This window comes from Eubalaena glacialis, chromosome 4 (assembly GCF_028564815.1).
Source record: "Eubalaena glacialis isolate mEubGla1 chromosome 4, mEubGla1.1.hap2.+ XY, whole genome shotgun sequence".
NCBI classification, from domain to species: domain Eukaryota; kingdom Metazoa; phylum Chordata; class Mammalia; order Artiodactyla; family Balaenidae; genus Eubalaena; species Eubalaena glacialis.
The window spans coordinates 49,618,654-49,643,545 of NC_083719.1; the positions used below are offsets into that span (position 1 = coordinate 49,618,654).

A 24,892-nucleotide genomic window follows, 5' to 3' on the forward strand; every position below is an offset into this window, starting at 1 on the left:
ATTTCCTTCCCATTTAGGTCACCACAGAGCACTATGTAGAGTTCCCTGTGCTGTACAGCAGGTCCTCATTAATTATCTATTTTATACATATTGGCGTATATATTGTCAATCCCAATCTCCCCATTCATCCCTCCCCCAGCCACAACCCCTTCCTTACATCATTCTGATCTCTTGTTTCTTTTCGTGACAACTCCTACTTCAGCGTCAAATCTCCCTCTGCCTCCCTCTCATTCAAACACGTGATTATGTTTGGGACACACCAGATAATGCCAGACACTTTCCCTATCTCAATATCCTTAATTTAATCACATCCGCACATTCTCTTTTGTCCTCTGGGGTAATATGCACAGGTTCTGGGGCTCTGGATGTGGACGGCTTTGGGGCTGTTATTCAACCCATTGCGCCATGTTTAAAAAACAGGCACAGTGTTACCTATTTTTTGAGTTTGCCCGGCCTGACTTCTAAGAGCTTCACTTTCTTCTTAAGGAAATTCCTTTCTTAAGGAAATTCCTCCAGCTTCATTTCTTTGTCCTCCTTAATTTGCTTTCGCTCCCCCACTGCTCTTTTCGAACTATAAAATCCCAGTTCCTTGAGTCTGTGGGCAAACGGACGCCCTAGAGATGGGTTAGGCTGGGCAGAGGTTATTTACAATTTTTTATAACATAACTGTGACTACAGTTTGAAGTCAAGCAAAAGGGAAAAAAAAACTCATTAGTTTTCTGACTAGTGTTCAGTTTCCTTCAAATTTCTCCTTAGAGATTTGCTAGTACTTACCTGGCCTTCATAGCCTTCAGTTCTTTTTTTTTTTTTAATTAATTTATTTATTTTTGGCTGTGTTGGGTCTTCGTTTCTGTGCGAGGGCTTCCTCTAGCTGCGGCAAGCGGGGGCCACTCTTCATCGCGGTGCGCGGGCCTCTCACTATCGTGGCCTCTCTTGTTGCGGAGCACAGGCTCCAGACGCGCAGGCTCAGTAGTTGTGGCTCACGGGCCGAGTTGCTCCGCGGCATGTGGGATCTTCCCAGACCAGGGCTCGAACCCGTGTCTCCTGCATTGGCAGGCAGATTCTCAACCACTGCGCCACCAGGGAAGCCCAGCCTTCAGTTCTGATTGGGGAAGAGCCTGTTAGGTGTGGGGATGGTGGAAGGAGCCGAATGAAGACTAGTGAATTGCTCATGTAGTGATGCTGACGTGGAGACTTAGCATTGTGGTGGCACCAATTTTCACTACTCTGGCCTTTTGTCCAGTAGGACTTAGTTTTCTGGGTGTAGATGACCAGAGGCAGACAGCAGCATTGATCTGGGTACAGTTTTGCCTAGTAGGTGGGGCAGAAGGACGAAGGAAAAGGACAGTGGCGTGTGCTGGGGACAGTTCTACCCTGGCTGGGGAGAAAAATTTATTTAATGAATGTATTTGACTACATGATACTAAGTGCTTTATGTTTGATTCTCACAGAACTTACTTGACAGGGTTGTTATCCTCATTTTAGACAGGGGGAAAGTGGGGTGCAGAGAGGTTAAACGATTTGCCCAAGGCCCGAGGCAACCCAACACTGGAGCCTACCTGGGCTCTTTGGTGGGGCTAATGGTGGGCTCTGGGAGGGCTCACGCCAAGCAGTACTTCCCAGAACTTCTGCTGCCAGTGTCCTTGTCCCCACGGTGAGCCACAGCCACCCCCCGCCTCTGCAGGAGACCCGCCATCACTAGCAGGTAGGTGTGGTTCAGTCTCCCCTGGGGTCACTGCTCCTTCCCCTGGGTTCCGATGCACACACTACTTTGTGTGTGCCCTCCAAGAGTGAGGTCTCTGTTTCCCCCAATCCTTTCGAAGTCCTGCAATCAAATTCCACTAGCCTTCAAAGTCTGATTCTCTAGGAATTCCTCCTCCCATTGCTGGACCCCCAGGGTAGGAAGCCTTATGTGGGGCTCAGAACCTTCACTCCTGTGGGTGGACTTCTGTGGTATAAGTGTTCTCCAGTCTGTGAGTCACCCACCCAGCAGTTATGGGATTTGATTTTGCTGTGATTGCGCCCCTCCTACCGTCTCGTTGTGGCTTCTCCTTTGTCTTTGGATGTGGGGTATCCTCTTTGGTGAGTTCCAGTGTCTTCCTGTCGATGATTGTCCAGCAGCTAGTTGTGATTCTGGTGTTCTCGCAAGAGAGAGTGAGAGCATGTCCTTCTACTCCGCCATCTTGGTTCAGGGCCGAAAATCTGAGTAATTTTTGATTAACGAGGATTTAAGTTGGGTAGTTGGCTTCCACTCTGTATATTGATAATACTCTTATTAACTGATTTTCTGGGGAGGATGGATACATTTATTAGGTAATGGAAAATTCCTACAAATGAATTCCTTTTTTTCTTACTTCCCTTGGGCCCCACCCCCAGCACAGCATTGCTCTAGGCTTGTCTGAACTTGAACATGGGTGTTCTCTGTTCATTTGTTTGATCTTTAGTTCATTCATCCATCCATCCATCTATCCAATATATAGATTTATTTAACTCATACTATACTAATGGAATAGAATCCGTCTTAAGAAATACACAGTTTATTTTGGGCCTTCTAAGAGATGATGTCCATCCTTTTGGGGTTTTATCTATTAGTAATTGTGAAAGCAATTCTAAATTTGTTGATTGAAAAGAATACAAATGGCCGGCTGATGGGATACCTCTCAGTCAACACCCAGTGGTCTTTGGACTTGATTGTGGAAAGAGATTTTTCTTTTCCTTTTTTTATTGTTTGATGTATTATGCAAAGAAATGTGAGTTTGTGCCATCAATTAAGCCATCACTTACGTACTTGCCAAAATGGCCTTCCTGGGGACAGCTCAGTCAACTAATTAGAGTCAGCACCTTTATCCTTTACCCATGAGTAAATTACAACCAGAAAGTGAATAAGAAAGAATGACTTATAATGACAGTAAAGCAAGGTTGGATAACAAGAAGCCCCAGCCATTCACAGCCATGGAGTCGTCCATTCTGAATGGACTTTCAGCTCTCTGTTACCTTCAGGTCTAGCTTCCATTCTAGTGATCATGCTGCCAGTCACTCTAGAAGTTTCAGTAGGTGACTCCCAGGTACTGCTTCTGATCAGTACATTTCAAAAGAAGAGTAAGATGATCCCAAGGGTACCACCTTAGTCTCTGGGCCCCATCCTGTGTACCTGCAAATAGAATAACTCCTCTTTTTGGTTAGGTCTAGAAAGTGAAGGAGTATTATCTTCCTTTTTGGAATGTCCTCCTTTTTTTGAAAGTAGCCTTTTTTTTGTTTTTTAATCCTTTGGTAACTTACTTATGGTAGAATCACTGAGAAAAGGAATATGGGAGGTTATATAATTCATTGCTTTCTCATGTCCTCAAGTTGTGATGCAATTAATCCATGTAGGAATTAAAGCCATCGATTGCAAGTGGTTTATTGAACATCTCAACTCAGAGGGGTTCAAATATGAAGTGGTTTATTTTTCTCCTATCACTTTTTTAAAACACCCTCTCTTGAATCACGTTTTCTTTTGTATCCTTAGTAACATCTTGGGCAGATTCGATGTCCTCAGTCATTTTCAGATATTGAAAAGTCCAGTCTTATCTGGTCTATGTTGGGACTTTAGTCTCACATCCAATTTTGTGCTACACAAAATTGCCACACAGCCAGCCAGGCCTCAGCTTGAGGTATTTGTACTGGCAGTGAAGGGGGCACCATCTCTCTCTTCTTCCTTCCTTTTGTGCTTTTAGCTCCTCCTGGGCTGGCCAAGATGAGAGAGATCTTAGAAGAGAACCAAAGTCTTTTGATTTCACTGCTGCTGTCGTGGTCCTTCCCTGGGTGTCCACAACTGCTGCGTGGCTCTTATCCACGTGCTGGTTCTCTTTGGGGTAGGTGAGTGAGTCCTTTGGGGAGCATAGCCAGAGGCGTCTTCAATGCAGAGTTCCCTGACCTGGGCCCAGAAAGGGAGGGAAAAGCCCGAGCATTCACCCCAAGGCAGTATGGTACAACTTCAAAGATTCTAGTCTTCTGTTCTTGTGGATCAATGGTTCTCCAAGCTGGCTGCCTATTAGAATCACCTGGGAAGCCATTAAAAGAATATTAGTGTCTGGGCCCAACCACAGAGATTCTGACTTCACTGGTTGGGCTCAGGCATGGGTATTTTTGAAAAGTTCTCCAGCTTATTTTAATGTGCAGCCATGTTTGAGAACCACCGTGTAGTAGGCATGGAGAGGTGATGTTAGCTGCACTCACTAGTAAGTGCCGTAGGATGTGGCTGGTGCCTCCTTTGGTGGCTCTCTTTAGAATGTGGGATGTATAAAGTACCTATTGCTTTGTGGCTTTGTGACCTTAGCTAAAATTCATGATCAATAGTGAAATTCCATTCATCATTCTGACATTTTCGTAAGTCTCCCTGGCTCTCTTGCTGTCTTGGCAGCTCCTCCTGTAAAGAGAAGTTACATAGAAAGAGCTGCAGGTTGCCTTTTACTAACAAAGGTAGAGAGGCTCTGACAGGTAAATTCTGTGAGATTGTACCTCACTCCAGCAACTTCTGGACCACTCTGGAGGGATCATCAGCTCATAACACAATTCTACTTTTCCAACTAGATTAACAAATGTTTTCCTCATGAAACCACAGGCATATTCAAGTGACATTTTATTTCCTCTCATTACATTTCCCCTTTCTCTAACACATTTTACTAGTAACTTCACTGTGAAAATAGTATCTTTGTTACTGAGATTTTCATCAGTTCCTGCTACTGAGGCTATGCATGAAGCCATTATCCTTTTGTCTTTCGACACAACAATAATTGTTTCCATAGCAACAAATTATAGCATCACAAACTGAGACAGTGGCTTCAGGTGAGGAATAAATAACAGGAGCCAATGAACTTAGGGGGACCAGTATACTGTTCCAAATGCAATGAAAGCCACTCTGAAAAACATGATTCAATGCTGAAGCAGAATCATCCCTAAATAGAAATTTCAATTTTTTCCATGAATCATCAGTGACTTTAAATGTAGTTCCTGTTGGCAATAAATTCACAGTTTTTGGTATGAATGCTGCCAAAAAGGAAACAAACGACTTGCCAAAATTAAATATATGTGGTTCAAGATGGGAACAAAGTGTGAAAAGCAGAGGCCTTGCTGGTGACTGGTGACACTGGGGCTGTGAAGTTATACCCTGATCACAGGTATATAAGGAAGTCAGCAAGGGCTCACTGGCATTATTTGGGTAGAGTGTGAAGTTCTCTTCCTCTCCATCTTTCCTCCCAAGGGACAATTCTGGAGTCTCACAGTTCTAACTAGAAAGAATTGGGTCTATGCTTTTTTGGTCAAAAAACAAAGTCAAAAACTGGAAAAATTGAACCTTAGTGGAAAAAGCACCGACAAAGGCTCAAGGGATCTGAGTTCCTTTTTTTTTTCCTGCCATTAATGAGTTTTGTGGTTTAGGGAAACTAACTTAACCTTACTGGGCTCTAATTTCTTACTTGTAAAATAAGATGATGAGCCAGGCAATCTCTACTTATACTTCTTCACAGCTTGATTGCTCTATGAATTTCTGTCTTGTGCCTTGTCCGTCACTCTCCATTATGCAAGAGAATCATGATCTATTTGAGTTTTTGCTCTTCTTCTTCACCCTCTTCCCAATTATTGGCCCTTTGGAGATTCTCATTACCAGATAAGAAGAGCAACTGAGCAGATAAATTTTAATTCTGGATTATCTATGATTTGATAGTGGAAACGGCTAATTATTAATGAAAATATATGCTTTCCTTTTCATCATATAGAATTTATCAGTGCCCTTGCTCTTAAGTGAGGCTCTGTGACTCAATTCTTCTGCTAGAATGTAAGAAGATTAATGGGTGCCACAGTTGAGCCGAGGTGGATAGGAAGCAGGGTGCCTCCTCTATGTCGTCTTCCCACTTCTGTTTGCTGGATGTCAATGCCCAGAGAAGCCTTGGAGGCAAGTTGAAAACAGCTGAACTTCTGTCAGCCTGGGTTCCTGAATGACTTTGTGGAATAGGATATGATGCACACCAGGAAAATCCATATTTTTTTTTCCTACTGTGTTAAGTCATGAATATTGGGGGTTTTATTTCTCACAGTAACTAGTGTTACCCTGACCAATATAATTTGAAACATTATGATTTTTCTTCTCTTCTCAACAACTCTTGAGAGAAGCCTTTTTATTTCGAAGGTGAATATCACCCTGATGATCTGTCTGGTGATCTGGTGAAACTGTCTAAGAGGGTTTATTGATAAGAAGTTTTATGTTTGAAGGTTGGGGAGCAGTGATTCATTTTCTGGAGATACACAGTTAGATTCCCTGAGATTGGTATAGGAATGGGGTGGTAGTTTAGGAAGTGGAGGAGATCTAATTCCACCAGAAACTACCTCCCATGTCCCCCATCGCCAGAGAAGGCAGAACCTGGATTGTAATGGTACATGGGCAACCATGGACACTAGAAATTGACAGCCTTTGAATGGACCACCGGAACATGGAGTCTCTGTTTTATAGACTCTGTAAGCTCTAGTGTTTTTCTGTTTTAAAATTTTTGATCTCTTCTTATAAGGCATTGCTGACATCTGATTGATCTTGTTCTTCTTGTCAACCGTGGCCAGTTGGAGCTTGAATTGGGTTTAATTTGACTTAGAAAAAGAAAGAAATGTGACATTTCTTGTACTCTGGTGTCATCGGTACCAGTTATAAATGGACTGATAATCCCTGTGGATGCTATATATAGGTGTATGCATAACGCATGGCATTCAATGGTAGAAAGCTGTAGTCTTCAAGGTAGCTTAAGTGTCTCACAGGCTAAGCAAACACTATCACTTTTGTTTTGTGGATTAGCTCAGGACACATTAAAATCCATATATATGATGCTTCTTTCACTTTATCTCCAAATCCCTAGCCCCATTTAGTATATGCTATAGATTGCAAACTCATTTTAACATCAGTTTAAGCAAAATAGAGTTAGTAAAATAAATTGACTGATACTGTATGAGAACAAAGATTGCACAATACTCACAAAATCAGACAGAAATACCTTTCAAGGTTATTCTTATTCCTACTACCATTTCAGCTTGCCTAATTAGGCATCAACCGTACCTAGAAAATATTATGTGCAAAAATTTAGAAAAATGTGCATCTTATGTGTTAAATAGGGGAATAAACCTCCTGAGACTCAACTGTCTTTCTGTTTTAAGTAGATAGTGTTGATGAAAAGAAAAGCTATTATGTTGGAAGAAGGGAGGTATCAGGGATAATCAGTAGAAATAGAAAGTGTAAAGTTAGTGGATTTAGGGATACTGGTATGGATACCATGATCTTATATATGAAAAAATACTCCAGAGAAAACAGGTATAATGATTTGCATTCTTTTAACTGCAATAATGAAGTCATTAAGAGTATACTGTGCTCCCAAAGAGCAGAGGATATAGCTGAATGTGCCTCACATCTGTTGGCCTAGAAATCGTCCTCTTATTTTATACCAATGGATTTATATTGAGGGGTAAAACAACATTAAAAGGCAGTCAAAAGTAATTAGAAGTGGTGCTGCATGTAGTCTATCTAGGTCCATTTTGGAAAAAGATCTGGGCAGAAGGGTTGGATGGGTTTGTAGATAGATGAAGAAGGAGGTCATTCAGGGAAGAGATTTTGAGTTGTGTATCAAAGGGTTAATTTTGCTCAACATGCTTAGGAGAGCTGTTGAGTGCTGCTGTCCTGTCGCTCCTTTCACTGATTCTTGTGTCACTGCGGGTAATAAATCATGTAGCTGCATATCCACGTTAACTCCCTGCTTCGGCATGGAAAGATCAATGACTACAAAGGGGACAGAAGCTTCCTCTTGGTGCTCTGTGGGAGTTGGCTTATGTTTCTAACAATCTAGGCAGCCTGTTGATTCTATTGTTTCACTTATTTTTACCATGGAGGTAGGGCATGTTAAAACAGGCAAAGGACAACTTGTATTGGTTTTCAAAGTGTAAAGATGCCAGCTCCTCACTAAGCAAGTATTTAGCTTAACTTTTGTATTCCAGTGGCATCTAGTACAGTACGAGGCATATAATATGCATTCGATAACTTTGAGTGAATGAATATGTGGCTGAATGGACAAATGAAGTACAGACATACCTTGAAGATATGGCAGGTTTGGGTCCAGACCACTGCAATAAAGTGAATATGGCAATAAAACAAGTCACATGAATTTTTTGGTTTCCCAGTGCCTATAAAAGTTATGTTTACACTATTATATAGTCTATTAAGTGTGCAATAACATTATGCCTAAAAGTGTTAAAAGTACTTTATTGCTAAAAGATGCTAATCATTCTCTGAGCCTTCAGTGAATCATAATATCTCTCCTGGTGGAGGGTCTTGCCTCAGTGTTAACGGCAGTCCTCCTCTTCAATTCTTTATCCGGTCCCTAACTTTTGAAAAAAATTGGGTCAGTTGTCCCTTAGATTTCTGGATTTTTCTTTTTGCTTCCTGTGGTGTCAGTTAACTTGGACCTATATTACTTGACTTCCTTCATTGATTCTATTCAGTTTCAACTTTCGGGGCAAGAATATATCTTAGGTTGTGCTCTGTGATCCATGGTATAAAATGTCAGAAAGTGTATAATATCTGGATGCACCTATCTTTAGTAATTCCAAGATTGTTCACTAGGTTCAGGTGATGATAACTCAATTCCTCCTTTGTAAATGCCCCATCAACCTTTTATCTAATAGTTTCATCCACTGATTACTGTTGACTAATTCATTTGATGAGGGAATGAAAAGTGGTGACTTTCTAATTCTACCATCCTTTCCATGTTTATTGGATGGAATTTTGGGGAAAAAGAACACTTTTCCTTATCAAATTAGGCTATTTGGTAACTATGAAATATAGCTCATAGAGGCAAAAAGGATAAGTGCTTATTTCTTTCCTTCTGACAGTTTTTAGACCAAGGAGTTGATGTCCTCTACACTCCCAACGATGTTCAATAAGTTAGGTTTGGAGACTGTTCTGCTCTACTCTCTCTTGCGTCTGCTCTCTCTTTCTCTCTAACATTATGACCTCAAGGATTTTAAGATAATTACAGACATACATACCTCAGAGATATAGTGGGTTTGGTTCCAGACCACTGCAATAAAGTGAATATCACAATAAAGTGAGTCACACAAAATTTTTGTTTCCCAGTGCATATAAAAGTTATGTTTATACTATGCTGTAGTCTATTAAGTGTGTAATAGCATTATGTCTAGAAAAGAAATGTGTATATGTTAATTTAAAAGTACTTTCTTGCTAAAAAATGCTAAATATCATCTGAACTCTGAGTGAGTCGTAATCTTTCTTGCTGGTGGAGGGTCTTGCCTCAGTGTTGATGGCTGCTGACTGATCAGTGTGGTAGTTGCTGAAGTTTCAGGTGACTGTGTCACTTTCTTAAAATAGACAACAATGAAGTGTGCCGCATCAACGAACTGGTCCTTTCATGAACAATTTCTCTGTAGCATGCAATGTTGGTTGATAGCGTTTTACCCACAGTAGAACTTCTTTCAAAGTTGGAGTCAGTCCTCTCAAACCCTTCCACTGCTTTATCAGCTCAGTTTATGTAATATTCTAAATCTTTTGTTGTTATTTCAACAATCTTCACAGCATCTTCACCAGGAGTAATTTTCATCTCAAGAAACCACTTTTTTTACTCATCCATAAGAAGCAACTCCTCATCTGTTCAAGTTTTAATTGCAGCAATGCAGTTACATCTTCAGGCTCCACTTCTAATTCTAGTTTTCTTACTATTTCCACCACATTGGCAGTGACTTCCTCCACTGAAGTCTTGAGCCCCTCAGTCATCCATGAGAGCTGGAATTAACTTCTTCCAAACTCCTGTTAATGTTGATATTTTGACCTCTTCCCATGAATCACAAATATTCTTGATGGCATCTAGTATGGTGACTCCTTTCCAGAAGGTTTTTCAGTTTACTTTGCCCAGATCTGTCAAAGGAATCACTATCTATGGCAGCTATAGCCTTATGAAATGTATTTCTTAAATAATAAGACTTGAAAGTCGAAATTGCTCCATGATCCATGGGCTGCAGAATGGATGTTGTTGTTAGCAGGCATGAAAACAATATGAAACTTGTACATCTCCATCAAAGCTTTTGGGTGACCAGGTACATTGTCAATGAGCAGTGATATTTTGAAAGGAATCTTTTTTTCCTGAATAGTAGATCTCAACAGTGGGCTTAAAATATTCAGTAAACCATGTTGTCAACAGATGTGCTGTCATCTAGGCTTTGTTGTTCCATTTAGAGACCACAGGCAGAGTAGACTGAGCATAATTCTTAAGGGCCCTAGGATTTTCAGAATGGTAAATGAGCACTGGCTTCAACTTAAGGTCATCAGCTGCATTAGCCCCTAACAAGAGAGTCAGTTTCTCCTTTGAAGCTTTGAAGCCAAGCTTTAGCTTCTCCTCTTTAGCTATGAAAGTCCTACATGGAATCTTCTTCCAGTATAAGGCTATTAGGTTTACACTGAAAATCTGTTTAGTGTAGCCACCTTCTTTAATTATCTTAGCTAGATTTCCTGAATAACTTGCTGCAGCTTCTACATCAGCATTTGCTATTTCACCTGGCACTTTTATGTTATGGATACAGCTTCTTTCCTTAAATCTCACAAGGCAGCCTCTGCTAGCTTTAAACTTTTCTTCTGCACCTTCCTCACCTCTCTCAGCCATCATAGACTTGGAGATATTTAGAGTTTTAATCTGGATTAGGCTTTGGCTTAAGGGAATGTTGTGCCTGATTTGATTTTCTATCCAGACCACAAAAACTTTCTCCATATCAGCAATAGGGCTGTTTTGCTTTCTTATCATTTGTGTATTCACTGAAGTAGCAGTTTTAACTTCCTTCAAGAACTTTTCCTTTGCGTTCACAACTTGGCTAACTGATTGGCACAGGGGTTCTAGCTTTCAGCCTATCTCAGCTTTAGACATGCCTTCTTTGCTGAACTTAATTATTTCTAGCTTTTGATTTAAAGTGAGAGACATGTGATTCTTCCTTCCACCTGAACACTTAGAGGCCATTGTAGGGTTATTAATTGGCCTAATTTCTCTATTGTCGTGTCTCAGGGAATAGGGAGGCCTGAGGACAGGGAGAGAGACAGGGGAACAGCTGGTTGGCGGAGCAGTCAGAACACACACATTTATCGATTAAGTTTGCTGTCTTAAATGGGCATGGTTTGTGCACCCCAAAACAATTACAATAGTAATATCAAAGATCACTGATCACAGATCACTATAACAAATATAATAATAATGAAAAACTTTGAATATTGTGAGAATTACCAAAGTGTGACACAGAGACCTGAAGTGAGGAAATGTTATTGAAAAAATGGCACCAATAGACTTGCTTGATGCAAGTTGCCACACACCTTCAGTTTGAAAAAACAGGCAATATCTGTGAATAAAGCAAAGTGCAACAAATGGAGGTATGCCTGTATCTGGGGGAAAAGTGGAATCTATTTTTTATGTGCTTTAAGAGATACAAAACCTTTCTGTGTCTAGATGTAAACTTGACATTGAAAAAGAATTTCTTAAGGTAAAATCATAAAATCAACTTTGTTGTCTCACAGTAGCCTGTGCATAAGCATCCTGTGGGGCTATTTTACTTTGACCTTTTGAATGAAAGTTTTAGATATATTCCATAGCCTATCTGTTTATTCTTATGAATAGAAAGTCTCTGGCCTCTTGAGCATGACTTGTACGTAAATGTTTGTAACATCTTTGTTTGTAATAGCCCCAAACTGGAAACTACATCCATATCCATTAATAAGTGAAAGGAAAAACAAATTGTAGTATATCTGTACAGTGGAATACTATTCAGCAACCAGAAGCAATAGGCTATTGGTGTATACAACATGGATGGATCGCAATATAAATATGCTGAGTAAAGGAAGCCAGTCAAAAATTAGTATATACCATATGATTCCGTTTATACAAAACTCTATAAAATGCAAACTAATTTTTAGTGACAGAAAGCAGAGCAGCAGTTGGCAGGGAGGAATGAGAAGGAGAGTTTCTATAAAGGGATAGAAAGGAATTTTATGGGGTGATGGACATGTCCACCATCTTGATTGAGGTGACAGTTTCATGGGTATGTACCTAGGTCAACTTTATCCAATTATACACTTTAAATATGTGCAATTTATTGTACAATAATTATATCTTAGTAAATTCATTAACAACAACAAGAGCCCTCGGTTCAGTGTCGTGGCCCACTCCTGGAGTCTGAAGTCCTCAGCAGGCCTGTTATGTGTGTGTGTGGCCCTTGGCCCTTATCTGCACACGTCTGCACTGGGAGAATGCGGAGACAGAAAGCAGGGTGTTGTGGTTTCCAAACAGGCTGCCCCTCAAGTTTTCAAAGTGGAGGGAGTGGCAGCCCTGCTGGGGAAACCTGGACTCCTGGTTTTCCTTAGACAGAGACCGATGAGCAGAATGTGCCAGAAATGCAAGGGGATTTGACACATGGGCAATGGTGGAAGCGACTGGTGTGTTGATCTGGAGAAGAGGGGTGAAGGGAACCACAGTGCACAGTTTTTACTGACTCCATGCTTCCCAGAGGTGAGAACCAGGACCAAAAAAAAAAAAAAAAAAAAATCCTGCAAAGAAGCAAAGATCAAAATTTAATCAAAAATTAATTCTCCAGTCTCTTTGGGTTGGGGTGGAAGTGCTCTTTTGGTTTATGTGAGATTCAGTCAGTTTTCTTCCTTCCTGTATTATTGAGATATAATTGACATTCAGAACTATATAAGTTTAAAGTGTACAGCATGATAATTTGATTTACATACATCATGGAATGATTATCACAATAAGTTTAGTGAACGTTCATCATCTCCTATAGATATAAAATTAAATGAAAAAATACTTTTTTCCTTTTGATGAGAATTCTTAGGATTTACTCTTAGCAACTTTCATATATAACACACAGCAGTGTTAATTATATTTCTCATGTTGTACATTACATCACTAGTACTTATTTATCTTATAACTGGAAGTTTGTACATTTTGACTACCTTCCTCCAATTCCCTCTTCCCCCACTCTCTCTGGTAACCACAAATATGATCTCTTTTTCTATGAGTTTGTTTGTTTTTGAAATATAATTGACCTACAACACTACACTAGTTCCTGGTACACAGCATAGTGATTTGGTATTTAGTCAGTTTCTTTTACTTCCCCTTTGTTCTGCCTTTTTTCTCTTCTGAGTGCATTTTGGTGATACTTGAACTGTTTATTTTTAAAAGGTTATTTCTGGTATCTAAACAAATTTGGGGACCAAATTTCTGACTTGTTCATTTATATGTTAAATACCAAAATTTTTGTGCCAATTACAGTGACCATAGTTTCTTTTCAGAGTCTTTGAGAGATGTTGACATGAAATAATATCTCAGCACTTCTTAGAGCTGAGGACCCACGCTCTGTAGTGTTAACAGAGACTTATGAACGTAAATAAGTAGCTATTCTGTTGTGACATACTAATTTTAGATGGGGGAAAAAGCTTTCAACATTCTTCGGGGAAGGAAACCTTAAAACTTCCCATCTGAAATAAACAAGTGTGTGATTTATGGATTTGGGACAGTTTGATAATATATTCGTATATGAGAGGAATAGCCTTTTTTGTGGATATTTCATTGGATTGATTAGTTTTAAAAGTATTTACTGAGTATCTATTATCTCGCAGGCATCGTGGTGGAGCTGTGGGCACAGCTACGATCAGGCCACTGCCCTTAGGTTATTCCGGTATATTTGTGTGTCCTTGGATATTTAGCTGGAGACAGGAGACTTTTCATTTCATGTTTTAAATTCTTGGGGGTATGTGTTTGAAAGGAATATGGAAGCAAGATACATGTTTTCCCTAAGTGAGAAAGTTGAAACAGAAAGATAGACACTGCTTTAAGAGTTTCATTCTTTCTCCACCCGTGGCTTGCTGGGTCACCTTGCACAGGCTTTATTTTCTCAAAACCCCTTTCCCCCAACAGCCTTGTAATAGGGAGCTCATAATTGTTTGCACAGTGTTCTGAAATCTTCAGAAGCAAGCTGCTGTAATTGTAAAATGATATTCAAGAGACAAGGATTTGAAGCTAGTGTTGGTTTTTCTTTTCCTAATGCAAGTATCTGTTATTTTTCTCAGTGAGGGTAAACAAACAATGGAAGCTGCCAAATGTTTATGATAGAAATCTCTTGCTTTGAGATTTGGATCCTGTGTGGGAGGATTTTTGATTATTTATAATTGTTTACTTTTAGCAGGTGACCTGATTTTTTTTCTTTCTACCTTATAATTACTTACTTTATAGTTACAGTGTTGAAAGCATGAAGCTAATATTCTTAAGAGTTTTCATCTGTCTCATGTCTAGTTTCCTTTCCCCAGCAAAACAATCAGAGCAGTAGCACCATTTTCAGGAGCGCAGCCACTTCAGGTGGGTTCAACCTGCGTCAGTGAGGTGAATAACAACCACCACAAAACATAATGCACACATAGGCTGGCGAGATAATTGTGTGTGTGTGTGCACGTGTGTGTGTGTGTGTGTGAGAGAGAGAGAGAGAGAGAGAGAGAGAGAGAGAGAAACATTTCACCAGTTATCTTACTGAAATCTTATGGGTTGACTTCAGAATGCGTTTTGGAAGTTTATGTATAATATTCCTAGATTAATTATAACTCTGTACCAGTGATCTTGGCAGCCACTTTGTTTGCCATTTTTTTGTTTTTTTTTTAACATCTTTATTGGAGTATAATTGCTTTACAATGGTGTGTTAGTTTCTGCTGTATAACAAAGTGAATGAGCTACACATATACATACATCTCCATATCTCTTCCCTCTTGCGTCTCCCTCCCACTCTCCCTATCCCATCCCTCTAGGTGGTCACAAAGCACCAAGCTGATCTCCCTGTGCTATGCTGCTGCTTCCCACTAGCTATCTGTTTTACATTTGGTAGTGTATATATGTCCATGCCACTCTCTCACTTCGTTCCAGCTTACCCTTCCCTCTCCCCGTGTCCTCAAGTCCATTTTCTATATCTGCATCTTTATTCCTGTCCTGCCCCTAGTTTCTTCAGAACGATTTTTTTTGTTTTTTTTTTAGATTCCATATATATGTGTTAGCACACGGTATTTGTTTTTCTCTTTCTGACTTACTTCACTCTGTATGACAGACTCTAGGTCCATCCACCTCACTACAAATAACTCAATGTCGTTTCTTTTTATGGCTGAGTAATATTCCATTGTATATATGTGCCACATCTTCTTTATCCATTCATCTGTCGATGGACACTTAGGTTGCTTCCATGTCCTGGCTATTGTAAATAGAGCTGCAATGAACATTGTGGTACATGACTCTTTGTGAATTATGGTTTTCTCAGGGTATATGCCCAGTAGTGGGATGGCTGGGTCGTATGGTAGTTCTATTTTTAGTTTTTTAAGGAACTCCATACTGTTCTCCATAGTGGCTGTATCAATTTACATTCCCACCAACAGTGCAAGAGGGTTCCCTTTTCTCCACACCCTCTCCAGCATTTATTGTTTGTAGATTTTTTGATGATGGCCATTCTGACCGGTGTGAGGTGATACCTCATTGTAGTTTTGATTTACATTTCTCTAATGATTAGTGATGTTGAACATCCTTTCATGTGTTTGTTGGCAATCTGTATATCTTCTATGGAGACATGTCTATTTAGGTCTTCTACCCATTTTTGGAATGGGTTGTTTATTTTTGTTTTTTTGATATTGAACTGCATGAGCTGCTTGTAAATTTTGGAGATTAATCCTTTGTCAGTTGCTTCATTTGCAAATATTTTCTCCCATTCTAAGGGTTGTCTTTTTGTCTTGTTTATGGTTTCCTTTGCTGTGCAAAAGCTTTTAAGTTTCATTAGGTCCCATTTGTTTATTTTTGTTTTTATTTCCATTTCTCTAGGAGGTGGGTCAAAAAGGATCTTGCTGTGATTTATGTCATAGAGTGTTCTGCCTATGTTTTCCTCTAAGAGTTTGATAGTGTCTGGCCTTACACTTAGGTCTTTAATCCATTTTGACTTTATTTTTGTGTATGGTGTTAGGGAGTGTTCTAATTTCATTCTCTTACATGTAGTTGTCCAGTTTTCCCAGCACCACTTATTGAAGAGGCTGTCTTTTCTCCATTGTATATTCTTGCCTCCTTTATCAAAGATAAAGTGACCATATGTGCGTGGGTTTATCTCTGGGCTTTCTATCCTGTTCCATCGATCTATATTTCTGTTTTTGTGCCAGTACCATACTGTCTTGATTACTGTAGCTTTGTAGTATAGTCTGAAGTCAGGGAGCCTGATTCCTCCAGCTCCATTTTTCTTTCTCACGATTGCTTTGGCTATTCGGGGTCTTTTGTGTTTCCATACAAATTGTGAAATATTTTGTTCTAGTTCTGTGAAAAATGCCATTGGTAGTTTGATAGGGATTGCACTGACTATGTAGATTGCTTTGGGTAGTACAGTCATTTTTAAAACGTTGATTATTCCAATCCAAGAACATGGTATATCTCTCCATCCGTTTGTATCATCCTTCATTTCTTTCATCAGTGTCTTATAGTTTTCTGCATACAGGTCTTTTGTCTCCGTAGGTAGGTTTATTCCTAGATATTTTATTCTTTTTGTTGCAATGGTAAATGGGAGTGTTTCCTTAATTTCTCCTTCAGATTTTTCATTGTTAGTGCATAGGAATGCAAGAGATTTCTGTGCATTAGTTTTGTATCCTGCTACTTTACCAAATTCATTGATTAGCTCTAGTAGTTTTCTGGTGGCAGTTTTAGGATTCTCTATGTATAGTGTCATGTCATCTGCAAACAGTGACAGTTTTACTTCTTCTTTTCCGATTTGGATTCCTTTTATATCTTTTTCTTCTCTGATTGCTGTGGCTAATCAACCTTGTCTTATTCCTGATCTTAGAGGAAATGGGTTCAGTTTTTCACCATTGAGAATGATATTGGCTGTGGGTTTGTCATATATGACCTTTATTATGTTGAGGTAAGTTCCCTCTATGCCTACTTTCTGGAGGGTTTTTATCATAAATGGGTGTTGAATTTTGTTGAAAGCTTCTTCTGCATCTATTGAGATGATCATATGGTTTTTCTCCTTCAGTTTGTTAATATGGTTTATCACGTTGATTGATTTGCATATATTGAAGAATCTTTGCATTCCTGGAATAAACCCCACTTGATCATGGTATATGATCCTTTTAATGTGCTGTTGGATTCTGTTTGCTAGTATTTTGTTGAGGATTTTTGCGTCTATGTTCATCAGTGATATTGGCCTGTAGTCTTCTTTCTTTGTGACATCTTTGTCTGGTTTTGGTATCAGGGTGATGGCGGCCTCGTAGAATGAGTTTGGGAGTGTTTCTCCCTCTGCTATATTTTGGAAGAGTTTGAGAAGGATGGGTTTTAGCTCTTCTCTAAAGGTTTGATAGAATTCGCCTGTGAAGCCATCTGGTTCTGGGCTTTTGTTTGTTGGAAGTTTTTTAATCACAGTCTCAATTTCAGTGCTTGTGATTGGTCTGTTCATATTTTCTATTTCTTCCTGGTTCAGTCTGGGAAGGTTGTGCTTTTCTAAGAATTTGTCCATTTCTTCCAGGTTGTCCATTTTATTGGCATAGAGTTGCTTGTAGTAATCTCTCATGATCGTTTGTATTTCTGCAGTGTCAGTTGTTACTTCTCCTTTTTCATTTCTAATTCTGTTGATTTGAGTCTTCTCCCTCTTTTTCTTGATATGTCTGGCTAATGGTATCAATTTTGTTTATCTTCTCAATGAACCAGCTTTTAGTTTTATTGATATTTGCTATTGTTTCCTTCACTTCTTTTTCATTTATTTCTGATGTGATCTTTATGATTTCTTTCCTTCTGCTAACTTTGGGGTTTTTTGTTCTTCTTTCTCTAATTGCTTTAGGTGTAAGTTTAGGTTGTTTATTTGAGATGTTTCTTGTTTCTTGTGGTAGGATTGTATTGCTATAAACTTCCCTCTTAGAACTCTTTTGCTGCATCCCATAGGTTTTGGGTCATCGTGTTTTCATTGTCATTTGTTTCTAGGTATTTTTTTTTGTAACATCTTTATTGGAGTATAATTGCTTTACAGTGGTGTTTCTAGGTATTTTTTGATTTACTCTTTGATTTCTTCAGTGATCTCTTGGTTATCTAGTAGTGTATTGTTTAACCTCCATGTGTTTGTATTTTTTACAGATTTTTTCCTCTGATTGATATCTAGTCTCAGAGCGTTGTGGTCGGAAAAGATACCTGATACGATTTGAATTTTCTTAAATTTACCAAGGCTTGATTTGTGACCCAAGATATGATCTATCCTGGAGAATGTTCCATGAGCACTTGAGAAGAAAGTGTAATCTGCCGTTTTTGGATGGAATGCCCTATAAATATCAATTAAGTCCATCTTGTTTAATGTATCATTTAAAGCTTGTGTTTCTTTATTTATTTTCATTTTGGATGATCTGTCCATTGGTGAAAGTGGGGTGTTAAAGTCCCCTACTATGATTGTGTTACTGTCGATTTCCCCATTTATGGCTGTTAGCATTTGCCTTATGTATTGAGGTGCTCCTATGTTGGGTGCATAAATATTTACAATTGTTATATCTTTTTCTGGATTGATCCCTTAATCATTATGTAGTGTCCTTCTTTGTCTCTTGTAATAGTCTTTATTTTAAAGTCTATTTGGTCTGATATAAGAATTGCTACTCCAGCTTTCTTTTGATTTCCACTTGCATGGAATGTCTTTTTCCATCCCCTCACTTTCAGTCTGTATGTGTCCCTAGGTCTGAAGTGGGTCTCTTGTAGACAGCATATATACAGGTCTTGTTTTTGTATCCCTTCAGCCAGTCTATGTCCTTTGGTTGGAGCATTTAATCCATTTACATTTAAGGTAATTATCGATATGTATGTTCCTATTACCATTTTCTTAATTGTTTTGGGTTTGTTATTGTAGGTCTTTTCCTTCTCTTGTGTTTCCTGCCTAGAGAAGTTCCTTTAGCATTTGTTGTAAAGCTGGGTTGGTGGTGCTGAATTCTCTTAGCTTTTGCTTGTTTGTAAAGGTTTTAATTTCTCCATCGAATCTGAATGAGATCCTTGCTGGGTAGAGTAGTCTTGGTTGTAGGTTTTTCCCTTTCATCACTTTAAATATGTCTTGCCACTCCCTCTGGCTTGCAGAGTTTCTGCTGAAAGATCAGCTGTTAACCTTATGGGGATTCTCTTGTATGTTATTTGTTGTTTTTCCCTTGCTGCTTTTAATATTTTTTCTTTGTATTTCATTTTTGATAGTTTGATTAATATGTGTCTTGGCGTGTTTCTCCTTGGATTTATCCTGTATGGGACTCTGCGCTCCCTGGACTTGATTGACTATCCCTTTCCCATATTAGGGAAATTTTCAACTGTAATCTCTTCAAATATATTCTCAGTCCCTTTCTTTTCCTTTTCTTCTTCTGGGACCTCTGTAATTCGAATGTTGGTGCATTTAATGTTGTCCCAGTGGTCTCTAAGACTGTCCTCAATTCTTTTCATTCTTTTTTCTTTATTCTGCCTTGCGGTAGTTATTTCCAGTATTTTATCTTGCAGGTCACTTATCCGTTCTTCTGCCTCAGTTATTCTGCTACTGATTCCTTCTAGAGAATTTTTAATTTCATTTATTGTGTTGTTCATCATTGTTTGTTTGCTCTTTAGTTCTTCTAGGTCCTTTTTCAACGTTTCTTGTTTTTTTTCCATCCTATTTCCAAGATTTTGGATCATCTTTACTATCATTACTCTGAATTCGTTTTCAGGTAGACTGCCTGTTTCCTCTTCATTTGTTTGGTCTGATGGGTTTTTACCTTGCTCCTTCATCTGCTGTGTGTTTCTCTGTCTTCTCATTTTGCTTAACTTACTGTGTTTGGGGTCTCCATTTTGCAGGCTGCAGGTCCATAGTTCCCGTTGTTTTTGGTGTATGCTCCCAGTGGCTAAGGTTGGTTCAGTGGGTTGTGTAGACTTCCTGGTGGAGGGGACTGTTGCCTGTGTTCTGGTGGATGAGGCTGGGTCTTGTCTTTCTGGTGGGCAGGAATGCGTCCGGTGGTGTGTGTTAGGGTGTCTGTGAACTTATTATGATTTTAGGCAGCCTCTCTGCTAATGGGTGGAGTTGTGTTCCTGTCTTGCAAGTTGTTTGGCATAGGGTGTCCAGCACTGTAGCTTGCTGGTTGTTGAGTGGAGCTGGGTCTTAGCGTTGAGATGGTGTTATCTGGGAGAGCTTTCACCATTTGTTATTATGTGGAGCCAGGAGGTCTCTGGTGGACCAGTGTCATGAACTCGGCTTTCCCCCTTCAGCGGCACAGGCTGGACACCATGTGGCTGGAGCTCCAAGACCCTGTCAGCCACATGGCTTAGAAGAAAATGTTGAAAAAAGAAAGAGAGACAGAGAGAGAGAGAGAGGGAGAGGGAGGGAGAGAGAGAGAGAGAGAGAAAAAGAAAGAAAGAAAGAAAGAAGTTATTAAAATAAAAAATTTTTTAAAGTTTTTAAAAAGTAAAAAAATTAAAAAGTAATAAAAAAAAAAAGAAAGAAGGAAAGAAAGAAGAGGGCAACCAAATCAAAAAACAAATCCACCAATGATAACAAGTGCTAAAAGCTATACTAAAAAAAAAAGTACCGGACAGAACCCTAGGAGAAGTGGTAAAAGCAAAGCTATATAGACAAAATCTCAGAAAGAAGTATACACATATACACTCAGAAAAAGAGAAGACGGAAAAATATATATATATTTACCTATAAAAAAAAAGGAAGAGAGCAACCAAATCAATAAACAAATCTACCAATGATAATCAACTCTAAATACTAAAGTAAGAGAAACATAAAACCAGAAACAAGTTAGATGCAGAAAGCAAACCCCAAGTCTACAGTTGCTCCCAAAGTCCACTGCCTCAATTTTGGGACGATTCGTTGTCTATTCAGGTATTCCACAGATGCAGGCACATCAAGTTGATTGTGGAGATTTAATCCGCTGCTGCTGAGGCTGCTGGGAGAGATTTCCCTTTCTCTTCTTTGTTTGCACAGCTCCCGGGGTTCAGCTTTGGATTTGGACCTGCCTCTGCGTGTAGGTCGCCTGAGGGCGTCTGTTCTTTGCTCAGACAGGACGGGGTTAAAGGAGCAGCTGATTTGGGGACTCGGGCTCACTCAGGCCGGGGGAAGGGAGGGGTATGGATGTGGGGCGAGCCTGCGGCGGCAGAGGCCGGCATGACGTTGCAGCAGCCTGAGGCGCCGTGCGTTCTCCCGGGGAAGTTGTCCCTGGATCACGGGCCCCTGGCAGTGGTGGGCTGCATAGGCTCCCTGGAGGGAGGTGTGGAGAGTGACCTGTGCTTGCACACAGGCTTCTTGGTAGCTGCAGCAGCAGCCTTAGTGTTTCCTGCCCGTCTCTGCTGTCCGCGCTGATAGCCGTGGCTCGCACCCGTCTCTGGAGCTCGTTTAGGTGGTGCTCTGAATCCCCTGTCCTCGCGCACCAGGAAACAATGGTCTCTTGCCTCTTAGGCAGGTCCAGACTTTTTCGCGGACTCCCTCCCGGCTAGCTGTGGTGCACTAGCACCCTTCAGGCTGTGTTCACGCAGCCAACCCCAGCCCTCTCCCTGGGATCCGACCTCCGAAGCCGGAGCCTCAGCTCCCAGCCCCCGCCCGCCCCAGCGGGTGAGCAGAGAAGCCTCTCGGGCTGGTGAGTGCCGGTCAGCACCAATCCTCTGTGCAGGCAAAATATGGAACGCTTCACGAATTTGCGCGTCATCTTTGCGCAGGGACCATGCTAATCTTCTCCGTATCGTTCCAATTTTAGTATATGTGCTGCTGAAGCGAACACATATTTATAATTTTAAAACTCATAAAATCTTTGTGAAATCTTTGTTGCCTGAGTCAAACTTGACCTTGTAGTTATGTCTGATTCATATGGTGTGGTAACAAAGTTAATAACATCATCTAACATTCTACCTGCCTAATGACTTCTATATTCTTTTAAGATAGTGTAAGTTTTCAAAAGAGTCATGAATATGGGCAGGGGACCCTGGCTTTTGCAATCCCAAGGTACCATTGTTCCATTTTTCTTCTGCCCTAAGATTGAGACCTTAGCCAAAATGACCCAGAAAAAGCCTCCCAAATATTGAATTTGTTAATGAACTCCCCTTCCCATGATGTTTTTATCATAATGAGAGAATATGAGGTAGTTCCATGATAACTGATAGGGCCATCCAGTTAAATATGGCAGACTAAGTACCTTTGCTACTTGTATTTATTTTTGTGAACACATGTATTCATCTTTGCTACTTTCCACAGTCTCATGTATTTATCTTTGCTACTTTCTATAATCTCATGAGAAGGACAATAAAGAAATGAATGTAAACTCATAAGGACAGTAGGTAAGCCTTGTCAAAATTTTAGAATTTTCAAGGTATGGAAACAACCTAAGCCCATGAATAAATTAATGGATAAATAAAATGTGGTACATATGTATACAATGGAATAAAAATCAGCTATGAAAAGAAGGAAATCCTGCCATTTGTGACAAAACGTATGAACTTTGAGGGCATAGAACCAGAGCGTAGAATGGTGGTTTCCAGGGGTGGGGTGTTGTTAGGGAGATATTGGTCAAAGGGCACAAATTTTTAGTTTTAAGATAAATAAGCTCTGGAGATCTGATGTAGAGCATGGTGACTATAGTTAGTAGTACTGTATTGTATACCTGAAATTTGCTAAGAGAGTAGATCTTCAGTCTTCTTACCACACACATACAGACAAAGGTAGTTGTGTGAGGTGATGGATATATTCATTAACTTGATTGTGGTAAGCATTTAAAAATATATACATATATCAAGTCATTACATTGTAGACCTTAAATATATACAATTTTTATCAATCAATCCTACCTCAATAAAGTTGGAAAAAAATATATAAAAAGCAAATCCTACAAAAAAATTTTAGAACTGTGGCTGTCCATTATAGCAGCCATTAACCACATGGGGCTACTTACATTTCAGTCGCTTAAAATTAAATAAAAATTTAAAAATTTAGTCATTCAATTCTATTAGCTAACGTTTTAAGTGCTCAGTAGCTACATGTGGCTACCATGTTGTACAGCATGGATATGGAACATTTCCATCATGGCAGAAAGTTCTATTGGACAGTGCTGTTTAAAAGATGGAAAGTAAACAGACAAACAGGAACTGAGTTATGTTTCTCTACTAAGTGCCTACATGCGTGTAGTGGGTTGAATGGGGGCTCCCCAAAAGATATGTCCATGTCCTAATTCCAGAACTGGTGAATGTGATCTCACTGGAAAAAGACCCTTTACAGATGTAATTAAGTTAAGGATCATGAGATGAGATCATCCTAGATTACTGGGTGGATCCTCATTCCAATGATAAGTGTCATTATAAGAAAGGAGAGAAGGTGATGTGAAAATGGAGGTAGCAATTGGTCTTTGGCTGCCATGGGCCAAGTATTTCCTGGAGCCACCAGAAGCTGGAAGAGGCAAGGAAGGATCCTCCCTTGGATTTTTCAGAGGGAGCCCTGCTGATTCCTCAGTTTTGGCCTTCTGGCCTCCAGAACTGTGACGAAATAAATTTCTGTTGTTTTAAGCCACCAATTTTATGATGATTTTTTACAGCAGCCCTAGGAGAATAATAGATGGGGGAGGTCAAGAACACTAAGTGTTTATTAAATGAAGAGTGTGAACCAAAAGGCTCCAGAATGAGAGAAACTAGGCATGCATGAGGGCAGGACTAAGGTGCCTTTCTGTGAGAATCTGAGAGTAAGACTTTAATCCAAAATGGGGAATTTATTAACAGAGTATCCCACAGATCATACGGGTATCTCTTAGAGAAGAAGGGTTTTACATGGACCAGACATCCCAAACTGTGGCTAGGCATCCCCCTGCCCCCACTCAGTACCAAGAGCATCAGATCTGTCTTGTCGCAGAGGGCAGAGGGATAGTTGGTGTTATCTTAGCTGTGGACTGAAGTACCAACTGACTTCATCCCCTGAACACTTGGCTCCCTGAATGTTTATTTCTTCCTCTAGAGTTTTAGAGAAATTTTGCACTGTGCCTGATCCCTTCTTTGCTTCCTGCTTTGTTCTCACCTGTTTACCCAGCCTCTTCACTCCTGAGAGGTTTCTTCCCTCATTCTGCATGTGAGGTCCACCTCTGAAATGCATAGAACAGAAAGATTATCAGAGTGATCCCAAGGAGCATTCCTTAGCATATAGGGCTAATTTTGTAAAATCATGATTATAGAGAGGTAGATTTTTAGCTGTACCTGGCATAGGGTGCACAAATAGGAGAATATCTCTTCTCTTTCCAAAAGGCAGAAGATACTGTCTGCTGTGCTGGGCCTCTGTGACCACCTTAGGGAGCAATAAGAAAGCCAAACAGACCCTCACTGTGCTGCAGAAGGTAGTTAAACTCAGGTGCCAAGACAGCCACAAAGAAAAAGCAAGTCTTGAAAGTTTCTGAGAATGAAAGAAACTCGACTGACTGTTTCCTAGGTGTGAGATATAAAATAAGTCACTTAACCACCTGAGGCTCAATATATAATGGGGGTTGTTGTGAGAAATAAGTAAATAAAAGGGAGGGGGGTGAGGTGATACTAGTCCAGTTCATGTATATTCTTTTACGTTCCAATATGGGCCTGAGCAAGATAGGGAAACTGAGTTTGTGGGGTGTTGGATTAAAGTTACACGTATATATGTCCCTGTGTGGGCCCCAAATAGTTAACACAATGTCAAGAAGAAAAACAACACAATTACTGGCCACTTGGAGTCTTTTCTCTATGACCCGAAGAATAGAGAACATTGACAACATCTGGCTGCAAAAGTACCTTTCACTTTCTGGTACCACCAGAAATGCTGCCTTCTTCTTTTTTTTGTTTTTAAC

The 24,892-nt window shown here is 39.9% G+C and overlaps 1 protein-coding gene and 1 non-coding gene across 2 annotated transcripts in view; one reads left to right on the top strand and one right to left on the bottom strand.

The window, feature by feature from the left end:
- The window catches only part of IPO11 (importin 11), a 489,980-nt gene that overhangs the window by 295,785 nt on the left and 169,303 nt on the right, over positions 1–24,892 (top strand). The gene's annotated exons all lie outside the window — the stretch shown is intronic.
- On the bottom strand, positions 21,720–21,826 carry LOC133091551 (U6 spliceosomal RNA). Its single transcript, XR_009700896.1, has one exon. It is a non-coding gene; the product is annotated as a U6 spliceosomal RNA (small nuclear RNA).